The 8,168-nt window shown below is 40.7% G+C and overlaps 1 non-coding gene across 1 annotated transcript; it reads left to right on the top strand.

The window, feature by feature from the left end:
• The first annotated feature begins 6,513 nt into the window (after positions 1-6,513).
• TRNAE-CUC (transfer RNA glutamic acid (anticodon CUC)) lies at positions 6,514-6,586 on the top strand. The gene has a single exon. It is a non-coding gene; the product is annotated as a tRNA-Glu (tRNA).
• The last annotated feature ends 1,582 nt before the right edge of the window (positions 6,587-8,168 follow it).

Below are 8,168 nucleotides of genomic sequence, written 5' to 3'. Positions count from 1 at the left end.
CTTTAGGTCGTCACAAAGCACCAAACTGATCTCCCTGTGCTACGCAGCAGCTTCCCACTAGCTATCTATTTTACATTTGGTAGTGTATACATGTCAGTGCTACTCTCTCACTTTGTCCCAGCTTCCCCTTTGTCCCCTGTGTCCTCAAGTCTGCTCTCCACGTCTGCGTCTTTATTCCTGTCTTGCCACTAGGTTCATCAGGGCCATTTTTCTAGATTCCATATATACGTGTTAGCATACGGTATTTGTTTTTCTTCTTCTGACTTACTTCACTCTGTATGACAGACTCTAGGTACATCCACCTCACTACAAATAACTCAATTTCATTCCTTTTTATGGCTGAGTAATATTCCATTGTATACATGTGCCACATCTTCTTTATCCATTCGTCTGTCAGTGGACACTTAGGTTGCTTCCATGTCCTGGCTATTGTAAATAGTGCTGCGGTGAACACTGTGGTACATGTATCTTTTTGAATTATGGTTTTCTCAGGGTATATGCCCAGTAGTGAGATTGCTGGGTCATATGATAATTCTATTTTTAGTTTTTTAAGGAATCTCCATACTGTTCTCCATAGTGGCCGTCAAAATTAAATTTTTAATTAAAATTTTAAAAACCACAGGAGGTCTTTGAACTTTCCAAACAGGTTCAGAAAACAGGAATCTTTGTTTGATGTTGTCCTTGTGCAGATAACAGATGAAAATCAGGAGTTGGCTCCACTAAGGGATATCAATACTGTCATCCCGATGCACAACGAAAGGAAAGGGCAATTTCTGCACAGTCTACTTCAAAACACTGGAACAGACTTTACTAATTCTGGAATGAATGAGAACATTTGACAGAGGCATTGTTTTCGTTTTTACATTTCCCTCCAAGGCACGAAGCAGCTCAACAACGTCCAGGGCATATTGCTTCACCAAGGTTTTTATCCAATGACGCGGCAGCAGGGTGACTCAAGGCTACACTCTTGTGTTAGGGAAAATCCAATTTTGGTAAAGTTCCCACTTTTTCCAGTTTAGCCTTTTATACTCAGACAATAGAGGCCATGTAATGTATTCTCAGGACATAAGGGACCACTTCAGCTTTGTTGGCTCCATAATTCTGTAGGTAAGCATCTTGCCACGGGAACTTCCCTGGTGGTCCAGTGGTTAAGAATTCACCTTCCAATGAAGAATTCGCCTTCCAATTCGCCTTCCAAGGGATCGACGCAGGTTCGATCCCTGGTCGGGGAACTAAGATCCCACATGCCGCGGGGCCACTGAGCCCTCGCACCACAACTACTGAGCCCGCGTGCTCTGGAGCCCGTGCACCACAACTAGAGAGAGAAAACCCGCGTGCCACAACTAGAAAGAAGCCTGCGTGCCGCAACAAAAGATCCCGCATGACTCAACAAAGATCCCGCATGCCACAACAAAGACCCGTTGCAGCCAAATAAGTAAATAAATAAATATTCTTTAAAAATAAAATAAAGTGGCTGCATCATTTAACAAAAAAAGTCTTGCCACAGGAGATGCATTCTGACTTTTGTGCTTCATCATGTTGAATGAAACAAGTAAACTGTAAGGATACATAAACGTTGTTACACACTCTTTTGTGTGCTTTCCCAGCTGGTATCGAGGTATAAAGATACAGATATTCATAATCACAGTGACACCTCACATTCTCAATTCATATCAAAGAAAACTATTTTGGATATTATAACATGTGGATGATGACAATTACGAAATACCAAATGTACATCAGTTTACATGCTACCTTTTACTTATTTAGTATGAAAGAATGTTTTAATAAAAATATAATTTGTGGGAATTCCCTGGTGGTCCAGGGCTTAGGACTCCAAGCAGCCACTGCCAGGGGCCCAGGGTTCAATCCCTGGTCGGGGAACTAAGATCCCACAAGCTGCACGACGTGGCCAAAAAAATATCATATCTGAAAATTAACTCAAAATGGATCAAAGATCTAAACATAAAAGCTAAAACTAAAACTCTTAGATGAAAATATAGGCATAAGTCTTCATCACCTTGGACTAGGCAATAGTTTCTTAAGTATGACACCAAAAGCACAAGCAACAAAAGGGAAAAAAAGATAAATTATACTTCATCAAAGTAAAAAATGTTGTGCTTCAAAGCATAACATCAAGAAAATGAAAAGACAATCCACAGAATGGGAAAAAAAATTGAAGATCATATATATGATAAGGGACTTGTACCTAGAATATATAAAGAGCTTATACAACTCAATAATAAAGTGACAATTGGGACTTCCCTGGCGGTCCAGTGGCTAAGACTCCGCACTTCCAGTGCAGGGAGCACAGGTTAGATCCCTGGTAGGGGAACTAAGATCCCACATGCCGTGCGATGTGGTCACAAAAATTAAAAAACGTTTTTTAAATGACAATTGACCCAATTATCAACCCGGGCAAAGGATCAGAATAGACATTTCTCCAAAGATATACAAACGGTCAATAAGCACATTAAGATGCTCAACGTCATTAGCCATCAGGGAAATGCCAACCAAAACCACAATGAGATGCCACTTCACTTCTCAGCAATTCCACTCCTAGTTATGTACTGAAGAGAGATTAAAAACCTATATCTATGCAAAAACTTGTACATGAGTGTTTATAGCAGCATTATTCACAATGACCAAAAAATAACCACACCACAAATATCCATCGACTGACGAATTGATAAATAAAATGTGGCATAAGCCATACAATGGGATACAATCGGCAATAAAGAGAAATGAAGTACTGATACAAGCTACAATACGGATGGAACTTGAAAACATGCTAAGTGAAAGAAGCTTGTCACAAAAGACCACATATTTTATGATTCCATTAATATGAAATGTCCAGAATAAGCAAATCTATGGAGACAGAAAGTAGATTAGTGGTTGCCTAAAGTTAGGGGGATTAGGAGGAAGTAGAGAGAGACTGCTAATGGTTACAGGATCTCTTTTTGCACGGACAAAATATTCTAACGTTGAGTGTGGCTATGGTTGTCTCAACTGTCTTTGGTTGTCTCATGTCCAGGTTTATTTGACAGCAGCTCCTGCCCTGGATGGGAAAGTGATTCTGTGTCTGCCCTGATTCCAACAACTCTGGGTATACTAAAAGAAACATTGAATTGTATACTTTAAATGGGTTAATTGTGTGGTGCATGTCAATAAAGCTGTTATAAACATATATATGTATAATCTGCACAAAAGGAAGCCATGAATCCACACTGATATAAATAAATGAACGAATACATAAACAAATGTGTAATGGGGAAGAATACACAAATCTTCCACGCAAAAGAATTCTAAATAACTATGTAAATACTTTGCTCTCGGGGAGGTGAAGCATAACTCCCCAGTGCGTAAGCACGGGCTGCACATAGTAACCTTCATCCAAAGGGCACAGTAATAAAAGGAGGAGGAACAAGTCACTTTACAGGGAAGAAACCTGACAAACACCACCTAGGCCCGTTGATCAAGGTTAACACCAACAGTGCTACCATGCTGATAGCATACACCCTTGATACAATGAGAATGGTAATTTACCTCCGTGGTCCTCCTACCAAAAGCCAAAGGAAAGGAGATCAGCTCGGTGCTTTTGTGACCACCTAGAGGGGTGGGAGGGAGACGCAAGAGGGAGGAGATATGGGGGTATATGTATATGTATAGCTGATTCACTTTGTTATAAAGCAGAAACTAACACACCATTGTAAAGCAGTTATACTCCAATAAAGATGTTAAAAAAAGAAAAAAAAAAGCCAAGGGAGGTGAGGGTGGAACTGACAAATCCCAACTGAGGGACATTCTGCAAAATATCTGACCAGTACTCTTCAAAGCTGTCAAAGTCATCAAAAACAAGGGAAGTGTGAGAAACTATCACAGTCAGGAGAAGCTTAAGGAGATAAGGTAACTAATATAACGCAGCATCCTATATGGGGTTCTGGAACAGAAAAAAGACACTTGGTAAAAACTTAGGAAATCTGAATAAAGTATGACTTTAGTTAGTGATAATGTGTCAATAACTGTTCATGCATTATGACAAATGTACCATGCTAATGTAAGATGCTAATAATAGAGGAAACTGGGTGTGGGTATATGGGTACTCTCTATACTATCTTTGCAATTTTGCTATTAATATTAAACTGCTCTAAAATAAAAAGGTCTTTTTAATTTTTTTGTTTTTGAAAAGGAAAGGCAGAGAGCTCTCCTCTTCAGGCTTGCAGAAGGCAAACCTTCAGCTTTCTTTGGTTGTCTCATATCCAGGTTTATCTGACAGCAGATGCTGCTGCCCTGGTTGGGGAACTGACCCTGTGTCTGTTACAGCCCCAAAGATTGGCCTCAAGTCCATCTCCTAAAGAGTTGGTGACAACATCACCAAGGCAACTGGTTATGGAAGGAGCTAAGGACATCAGTGAAACTGACCCTTCAGAATGGACAGGCTGGACTGCAGTGGTCATCTTGCTCTCAAAGAACCAGCCAGGGACACACAGAAACAGGAAAACATTGAGAAGGGTGGAAATGACAGTATTGATGAGATGGTCTGCCTCATCCAACACATGAGGCACAGGGCTGTGGCCAAAGATCTCTCCGGAACATTAATGAGATCATGGAGGCTGCCCATCTGTGGGCTACAGTATCCATGACCCCCGTCCTTTCTACAGCACGAAGACGTCAGCTGTGTGACAGGATGACAGTTAGGTAATAGGGCACAGAGGAGGATGTTTCCACAGTCAGTTGACCACCACCCTCACGAAAGTAAGGCCAACATGTTTTTTTTAAACCTATATTTCTTCTCAATCCTGGAGGAAGTGAGGTGAATCAGCTTTCAAGAAAGCAATTTGGCATTGTCTATCAAGAAACTTTCAAAGGTCAGCCCATGTGAACCAGTAATTTCACTTCTAGGAATCAACCCTGGGGAAATAATCCAAAATGAGGTCAAAACCCAGGAAACGTTCTTTACTGTTAATAATGAAAAATTGCTAACAATTTCAATAACCATTAGAGGAATGACTAAGTAAATCATAGTACATATAATTACAGCCATATGATTGTCATTGTTAAAAATACTTGTGAAGGGTTTTCAATGACATGCAAAAATATGGTGAAAAAGCAGGATATAATATCAAATTTAAGACATGACCTCAAAATTGGGCAGGAGGGGGAGGGAACATTTATATGCAATGTTAATAATAGTTATCTCTAGGAAGCATGATTAGTGGTCATAGATAACTCTTTTTTTGAAAATTGCCAACATTTTTCAGATTTTCATCAGTGAACATGTATGAAATTTTTAATAAAAAATAAATAAAACACCCAATCAAAAAATGGGCGAAAGATCTAAATAGGCATTTCTCCAAAGAAGACATACAGATGGCCAAGAGCACATGACAAGCTGCTCAACATCACTAATTATTAGAGAAATGTAAATCAAAACTACAATGAGGTATCACCTCACACCAGTTAGAATGGCCATCATCAGAAAATCTTCAAACAACAAATGCTGGAGAGGGTGTGGAGAAAAGGGAGCCCTCTTGCACTGTTGATGGGAATGTAAATTGATACAGCCACTATGGAGAACAGTATGGAGATTCCTTAAAAAACTAAAAATAGAGCTACCGTATGATCCAGCAATCCCACTCATGGGCATATATCTGGAGAAAACCATAATTCGAAAAGATACATGCACCCCAGTGTTCACTGCAGCACTATTTACAATAGCCAGGACATGGAAGCAACCTAAATGACCATCAACAGAGGAATGGATAAAGAAGATGTGGTGCATATATACAATGGAATATTACTCAGCCATAAAAAAGAATGAAATAATGCCATCTGCAGTGACATGGATGGACCTAGAGATTGTCATACTATGTGAAGTAAGTAAGACAGAGAAAGACAAATATCAGATGATATTGCTTATATGTGGAATCTAAAAAAATGGTACAAATGAACCTATTTACAAGATAGAAATTGAGTCAGATGTAGAAATCAAACTTATGCTTATGAAGGGGGAAAAGGGGGAGGGATATATTGGGAATGACATATACACACTACTATATATAAAATAGATAACTAATAAGAACCTACTGGGGACTTCTCTGGTGGCGCAGTGCTTAAGACTCCACACTCCCAACACAAGTGGCCCGGGTTCGATCCCCGGTTGGGGAACTAGATGCCACATGCATGCCGCAACTAAGAATTCACATGCCACAACTAAGGAGCCCACCTGCTGCAACTAAGACACCCACACAACCAAATAAATAAATAACTAAATATTTAATAAATAAATAAATAATTAAAAAGTGCTTTCTAAAAAAAAAGAACCTACTGTACAGCACAGGGAATGCTATTCAATACTCTGTAATGACTTATATGGGAACAGAATCTAAAAAAGAGTGGATATGTGTATATGTATAACTGACTCACTTTGCTGTACAGCAGAAACTAACACAATGTTGTAAATCAACTATACTCCGATTAAAAAATTAATTAAAAAATAATAAAATAGGGACTTCCCTGGTGGTCCAGTGGTTAAGACTTTGCACTCTCAATGCAGGGAGCCCAGGTTTGATCCCTGGTCAGGGAACCAGATCCTGCATGTCGCAACTAAGAGTCCGCATGCCGCAACTAAAGATCTCGCCTGCCACAATGAAGACCCGGCGCAGCCAAATAAGTAAATATTTAAAAAGAAAAATAGTCTACCTGTGACTATTTATTTTTTTAAAAGTAAACAAATACAATAAAACCAACAAAAAGAATGTCTTGGCCAAAGTTTATTTTTTAAAAAGTAAACAAATACAATAAAACCAACAAAAAGAATGTCTTGGCCAAAGTTAAGGATGTTGTAGCAGACTGCTAGTTACCTCCCAGTATCCTCCCAGTATCTCCTTCTTTTTTTTTTTTTTAAGAGAGCCCTGATTTTCAGGTGGACACAAGGGCACCCAGGTCAAAGACTCATTTCCTTGTCTCCTTTGCAGCTAGGAGAGTCATGTGACTGAACTGTCAAGAGATATGAGCAGAGGAGTTATAAAAATGAGTTAGGACTTCCCTGGTGGCGCAGCAGTTAAGAATCCACCTGCCAATGCAGGGGACACGGGTTCGATCCCTGGTCTGGGAAGATCCCACATGCTGCAGAGCAGCTAAGCCCATGCGCCACAACTACTGAGCCTGTGCTCTAGAGCCTGCAAGCCTCAACTACTGAGCCCATGCGCTGCAACTACTGAAGCCCGCATGCCTGGAGCCCGTGCTCCATGACAAGAGAAGCCACCACAATGAGAAGCCCATGCACTGCAACGAAGAGTAGCCCCCACTCGCCGCAACTAGAGAAAGCCCGTGTGCAGCAACAAAGACCCAACGCAGCCAAAAATTAAAAAATATAAATTAATTAATTAAAAACAGAAAGCTTATTTTAAAAAAAAAAGAATGACTTAGAGGTAGAATCTAGGGCTTAAATTGTAAGGCTGATGAGTTTTGCCTGCATCTTCGAGTCTTGGTGGGAAGGGGGTTACTGGGCAGAGTCAGCTGGTGGGGTTTGGCGGCAGAGAAATAAGGAGCCTAAAGGTGATAGCTTCAGAAACAGGCAACCTCCGACCCCAGGCCCCAGGAAGCCCTATCTGTGTCCCAGCACTTGAGCTGGAAGCTCCTCTGAAAATGAGATTTGGCCCTGGAGGACCTGGAAGCTGAGACAGATGGGAGCCCACGTGGGGCAGCTGGACCCTTGTCCTGGCTTTCCCCAATCCTTTCTATTCGGTCCGTCTGTAGGCAGCCTACAGGAATCTCTCACCAGTTGCCTTAAAGGTGACATCGTTCAGACAGGCTCAATGCCCAGTGTCTTTCCTTCCATAGCCCTTTGATCAGCCTTTCATTTAATAACCGAAATCATAGGGCTGTGCAGCCAGCCAGTTCTATCAAGGATTGGAGCCCTCCTGAAACCTACAAGAATATCTAGCATTTGGTGGGGAGACAGTATTCATCAGAAATCGTCCCAGTGCTGTGCTCCATGCAGCGCTAGTTCCAAAAAAAGGTATGGGGGAAGGTGGTTTTTCTCTGCCCAAATATATTTGGGAGATACTCCATGTTCTATCCTAATTTAGGAAATTCACACTCCATATTAACATATTAAAGCCTCTGAAAATTCCTGCAGTAAAGAAAACTCTTATACTTGAGGA

The sequence above is a fragment of the Globicephala melas genome, chromosome 16, assembly GCF_963455315.2.
Source record: "Globicephala melas chromosome 16, mGloMel1.2, whole genome shotgun sequence".
NCBI classification, from domain to species: Eukaryota; Metazoa; Chordata; class Mammalia; order Artiodactyla; family Delphinidae; genus Globicephala; species Globicephala melas.
This window is presented reverse-complemented; position numbering and strand designations above follow the sequence as displayed.